At 33.9% G+C, this 6,453-nt stretch overlaps 1 long non-coding RNA gene across 1 annotated transcript in view; it reads right to left on the bottom strand.

The window, feature by feature from the left end:
• The window catches only part of LOC117286838, a 133,440-nt gene that overhangs the window by 106,500 nt on the left and 20,487 nt on the right, over nucleotides 1-6,453 (bottom strand). The window lies entirely within an intron of this gene.

Below are 6,453 nucleotides of genomic sequence, written 5' to 3'. Positions count from 1 at the left end.
TTTTTTTTTTTTTTTTTTTTTGCAGAACATATCACTCTGGTAAAAATAACTAAGCAAACAAATGTTTAGAGAATTCATAAATAAGGAAAAAGCATGAATTTTCTTGTTTTGTTGGTAACCAATCTTTGCCTGGTTAATCCCTCATCCAACAATTCTCACTCTACAAGTTACTTCTGCAAGAAAGTTGTCGTAAGAGTTCAGATCAACCCCAGACAATATTTAATGCTCATATAGACCTTAGGAATTTATTTGATGAAACTTACCACAGTTTATATCTGTGAAATTTTGTACTTTTGTTTGCACACTTCTGTTGAGCTAACTATGCTGGAAGTTCCAGTAGGGCAGTAAACATATCTACTTTGCTGACCTCTTGATCTTTACTTCTACCCCTTTGCTGCCACATCGTAAATTACTAATTTGTTGAACAATGATAGCTTTACATTCTGGCTATGAAGAAGTCATTTGCATTCATAACTTTATTTCACTTACTTACACCCTTAATTCCACCACTTTCTAAAAAGCGGTATGCCAAGTCCTTAATTAAAGGCTGAACATCTGTGCAGAGATGGCCCACTAGGACTGCAAAGCCAAGTAAATGTCTCTTCTGTCTCCACCCTCAGGCATGCTTTTTCTTTCTCCTCACCAGTTTATCACATACCTTCTATCAGAGCTCAAAATCTTGCATACTTTCACCCTGACTTTATTTACACTTTGTAAATTTGTTTTGAAGAAGTTTTACCTACCATGTTTGACACTATTACTCGCTCTTCACCCTACTTCTGCAGATATTTTTCCTATATTGTGTCACAATCATGGAAATAGTTTCAAAATGTCTAAAAATGTTACCTTTAATATCCCATGGTTTGTGTTCCAATCTTTTTAAATCTTCAGTTTTTGCTCCCTTGCACTTCCTTCAAAACATTCTTTCAACCATTTATTAATTTCTCAAAGTTTTTTTCTAAATGTAAGCACTCAATCTTTCCATGTCTAATTGTTAAATTGTCCCTATTATTCAATGTTTAACTAATTAAATATGATTTATTAAGTCTCAGAACCTTAAGGTAAGTTTAAACTCCTCCAATTTTGAAAAATTAATTTATTTGTTAAATGTAGCACATTACACATATGTTATAACCTATTTAACATATAAGAAGCAGAAATTTATTTTATTATTATATATCCTTCAACTACACCATGCTTTGAACAACATACTGGCCATTTTACATAGACTCCTGGGCTTAACATTCCCTAGTGAAATCTGTCATGTTCAACAAATCTTTTTTTTTTTCCTCATTGAGATTATTGGTACACCTTAGACATACAGTACAGTTACATTCATCATTGGGATCTTGTACCTTTACATGACAGGTCTTGGTTCTCATTTTTTCCCTTTATCCTTGCCCTCCCTTTACCCCCTCCCTCCCTTCCCTATTTACAAATACTTTATATGTATTATTTACTCTATTATTACGATGACTAAAGAAAAATATCTAGTTGTCATTGTCCGTGAAAATGACATGGAAGAGAGCTATTTTATCAAGCTTCTAAGTGATCATAATTAATATTGAGTATCAACCTACAAATATGATGTTACACTGTGAATGAAATGTTCACCATATATTTGTTTCACTATATCATGATTTTTATCCATAAATGTTTATGTTAAGAAAAAAATATATATATATACTTTTATAAGTTTTATTGCCACTTTTTTATTTCTAGTTAGATTTATTTTAAACTATCATACTTATTAAAATTTTCAGGTATATGATTAGAAATTCCACAAACCAGAATTCAACTGCTAATTTTAGTATTTTGCCCTTGTGAACCACTACAAGCACAAAGTTGAGGACAGAGATGAATCATGGCAAGTCTGAGATGACTGCCTCAACCAGACTCCAACCAAAAACCCTGCACTGGTTTTGGAGAGAGAAAGAAAAACTCTGCTGATTTATTTGAACCCCATTTTAGGATCCTGGTTATCAATGGTGTCATAGTTTAGCCTACGTAATAACTAGTAACAAAATAAGCAGTGAGAACACAATTTTGTCACTGAAGAAAACTAAAATATGTGCTATGGGCTTAGAGACAGAAAACGGATACTGAAAATTTGAAAACTATGGCTCTTGTTATGTTGTGACCATTTCTTTTAAACTGCCACATGCAATTACTCAGAAAGTAAATCACTTGCCATTAAGAGAGGCAACCTGGGGGCTTGGAGATGAAAACTGCATGTTGCAGTCTATTGAGTGTTTCTTAATGCCTTTAGAAAGGTGTAAGAAAGAGACGAACTCAGTCAGAAACTGATAAAACTTCAAGCCAGAGGTAGAATTGACTATAATTCTAGAAGGGATATTTTGTTTGCATTTTGCTTCCACTAGAACACCTAGAAGCTATTAATAGATTGGGTTGGAAAAGTTAATTGTTTATTTAACTCACATAGTAGAAAACAATGCTCCGGATATTTGACATCTCTTATGACTTCTCACCAACAACAACAAAAATGAAAGCCAGCCACCTGCCTAATGGTAAGGAACAGATTAAAGAAAAATTTTATGCAATTAGCTTGTTTTATCAGAGTTATAATCAGTAAAATAAAAGGTGAATGACCCTGGAGATAAATTAATATTTAATATTCAGCAATATGATTGAAAAATTTGTGTCATTAATGGCACATAAAATTACTGAACTTAAATTAACCTAAAGCAAATTTTTAAGGATATGCTGCTGTTGATGAAACAACTAACTGTATCTTCAAAAACAATCTAATGGTTAAATCCTAAAACTATTCGTGAATTTTAATACTGCACGGAATTAAGTGGGTTGCAAAGTTGGATAGTTTGTTCAACTCTATGCAGTAGGGTCACAGAAGACAGTGAAGAGTGAAGAGCTTTCTAAAAGATCAAGAGTCACAGAGAAACATGGCTAAGTTATGGGGTGGGTACTGTTTGATAGCAGGAACCATACAGAGTAGAGTATCTAATAAAGAGATGTGTTGTACCTCCAAGGCAGGCAATTTTTGTAATTTCTGTGCAGCAGGATTTCATTATAGATATCAAAAGTGTAAGCTCCATGTCTTCTTCTCTTTTTCCTTTCTCAGTGGTAAAACCCATTTTGCATTTCTCATATACTAGCCACCCTTTGTGAATGGGATCTCATGGGGGAGAAAAGGGTGAGCCAGGCACCTTTATGAACAGAGGCCAGAGGGTGAAACATGTTCTTTTCTGAGAACAAGTGAGAAACAAAGTTCACTTAGAGTGTCTTGGGGAGGTACTTTTTTTTTTTCAATTAGATGATTCAAGAGCTAGGTACTTAGTATTATTGTGAAGTAGAACAGCTAGCCACAGAGAGCATTTTTATAACAGAAGGGATAGGCTGAGAAGACAGTAATGGTGTGTCTGAGAAAAGTTGGGTTAGAGACCAGTGAATGAAGTAGCCTGGTGCATAGTTGGAAGTAGGCTTCTATTTTTTTTGAGTGTGTACACTGTCCAGAAGAAGTCCTTACCCTACACATGAGAAATGCCTTAATCTTTCTAAGGCAATCTTTTCAGGGTATAAATTTTGAAATTCCTAAACATGCTTCAGAATCATTTCAACATATATAGGAAATAAAGCCTTTCCCATATGTAGACATGGTGATAACTAGTCAAGAAATATGCCTGCAACTTTGCAAGTTTCCCCAATCTAAAAATGAGGTCAATGTTTTCTCATATTTACTAAGCTGCATGCTAATATTTGATTATATTTCTTTTCAATTGTCTAGAGCATAGGCAGACTAACCTAGTCTCAACTGCACTTTAGGAATAAAGAAAACAGCATGAACTCCAATTTGGATCCAGTAAGACAGGGACATAGGAAGAGCCGCCCACTGCCGCAAGTTCAAAGAAATAAGGAAATAAAACCAACTATTATGAGAATGGGATAAAGGGACTGATATCTGTGGGTCCCTATCAAAGAGGAGATTCTTCTTACTTTACCAACAGAAACAATCTGGACCATATTTCGTTTGAAAAGAGAGCAACTTTTCTCACCATGCATAGCCTCTTACCCAACATTATGATCCTGGCTTTTAGTCCCAGGTGTTTACCTAGTCCTGGCTTGGATAGCAGAGTTTATGAGCAAAGGAAAATTTGGGAAAAGGGGATTTATTCTCTATGTAGTTTGTATTTTAATTTACTATTTGATGACAGCTTCAAGAGTGTGAGACTCATTGTAAATATTTTTCTTAAATCTACCCATAGGGTAGCTTTTATCATCAAACAAAACCCAGATCCTTCATGGTGGTAAACAAAATAGAATCTCAATGCTGACAGGTTCCATTCAAAAGACCAGTCACCTTTCCTTCTTTCCATGAAGCTCTTAGCTATGAGGATATCCTGTGTCAGATGGCCCATTCAAAATATGATAATTTGAGGAAGTTTTTTTTTTGGGGGGGGTACTATTTACAAAGGTATAGTTTCAGGTCTGTCATAAAAGCAAAAGCATCATTAGGCTTAGTAACACCCACTGCTACCACCCCATGCCCAAGAGGGCAAAAATTATATATATTCAAATTCAGAGGGACACAGTTAGTGAGGTTAAGAAACATTGAAAGGAACAGTAAACATCAGTGTAGTGGTAAAAACATGACCTTGTAGAGAGAAAAACGCAAGGAAATAAATGTCAGACATTACTTTCATTCTTTCTAATATCATACAGGGATATGCTAAGACCAAAGTCAGATCAGCAAAAGGAGTATGATATGATCTGAGACAGAATAGGGAAGAGTTGAAAACTGAACTGGAGTTCATGAGTGAAAACAATGGGGTACACCATCTTCTATGCAATAGTATGTATCCCTGGATAGTAACTTTTTATACACACACACGCATATATATACACATATATATGTATATATATAGTTATCTAGTGTTAATGAAATTCACATTTTCAAGTACACATATTTTGAAATCAAAGGGACTACATGTCTATGCTGTATGTAACTCAGTAAAATTAGGCCTTCACAATTATTTTTTTTCCTTCTTACTAAAAATAAAACCCAAAATATTTAGATAAGATTCTGCATAAGTCAAAATCTTGGGTAAAAAATTGTTCTGTTCTTGTTTTCTTTCTGTTTTTTTTTTCTCCTCACAGTGAAATTCTAAAACAACAGCATAATACTACAGCATATTTATTTATTGTTTAGATTTATAAATTAAAACATATAAAGTTATAGATTATAACTTATAAATTAAAATAATCCAAAACACATACTCAAAAGAGTCAATTACAAATTAAAAGGAGTCATTACATTTATCATTAAATTTGTAGCTCTCAATTTCTACATTAATCTTAATAATTTTTAATTTTTCTGAACCACAGAATAAACTGTTAAATCTTCCAATGGTTTCCATTGTTGCTCTTTTCAAATTTTTTTGGGGGGGTGTTTGTTTGTTTGTTTGAGTTCCTTTGTTTTTTGTTTTGGTACCAGAGATCGAACACAGAACCTTGTGCTTTCCAGACAGGCATGGTGCAACAGAACTAAATCCCCAGCCCCAGTGTTGCTTTTTCTAATCAAGACATTATCCACATATCAGGTAAATTATTTTAACACTTTAATTTGGTCATGATTCTTTAGTTTAAAATTTTTAATTATGTATCATTATCATCAGATAAAGTTCAAAATTCTAACCCACGATTAAATTATTCTCCATGAGGTTTGGAAGGTTAAATGTTAGGTGTCCTTTTAACTGGATTAAGGGCTATCCAGATCACTGGTAAAGCATTACTTCTGGGTATGTCCAGGAGAGTATTTTTGGAGGAAATTCGCATTTCAATCTATGGATATGTAAGGAAAATCCATCTTCAGTGAATATGGATGGTACCATTCATTTATTCATTCTTTGCCTCTTCTCTCTCTCCTCTCCTCTCCTCTCTCCCCCCTGAAACTGAGACATCTATTTCTCCTGCCTAAGTATATAACAACTTTAAGAGAAAAGACATCGGTAGCCTATGTTTTGAACAATAAGACCTGTTGCACAGTGATATTTGAAGTTTGACTGAACCTTTTCTCCATGTAGAATGAAAGAAGGCACACATAAATAATATATCATACTGTCTATAGATTTGAAATAACAGCATTAAAGGAAACAACAGAGTGTTATGAGGAGCCTAGAAGTTTACAAATTCATCCACATACAATCTTTTACAATTAGGAATTATGGTGATACTAGGAAGAATTCTATCGTATGAATATAGCCCTCATCCTTTTCATTAAAAGAGTAGATCAAATAATATCTCATATCATAAGAGAAATAACTGTCAAGTAAGAACATAGTATCTATTTAAAATACAATTTAAAAATTAAAAAGATGAAATATAGGGCCGGGGATTTAGCTCAGCGGTTTGGTGGCCTGCCTTGCAAGTGCAAGGACCTGAGTTCAACCCCTGGTACCAAAAAAAAAAAAAAAAAAA

The sequence above is a fragment of the Fukomys damarensis genome, unplaced genomic scaffold, assembly GCF_012274545.1.
Source record: "Fukomys damarensis isolate Sample0158 unplaced genomic scaffold, DMR_v1.0_HiC HiC_scaffold_19, whole genome shotgun sequence".
Taxonomy (NCBI): domain Eukaryota; kingdom Metazoa; phylum Chordata; class Mammalia; order Rodentia; family Bathyergidae; genus Fukomys; species Fukomys damarensis.
Note: the sequence above shows the minus strand (reverse complement) of the source record. Positions and strands in the feature narration are given on the sequence as shown.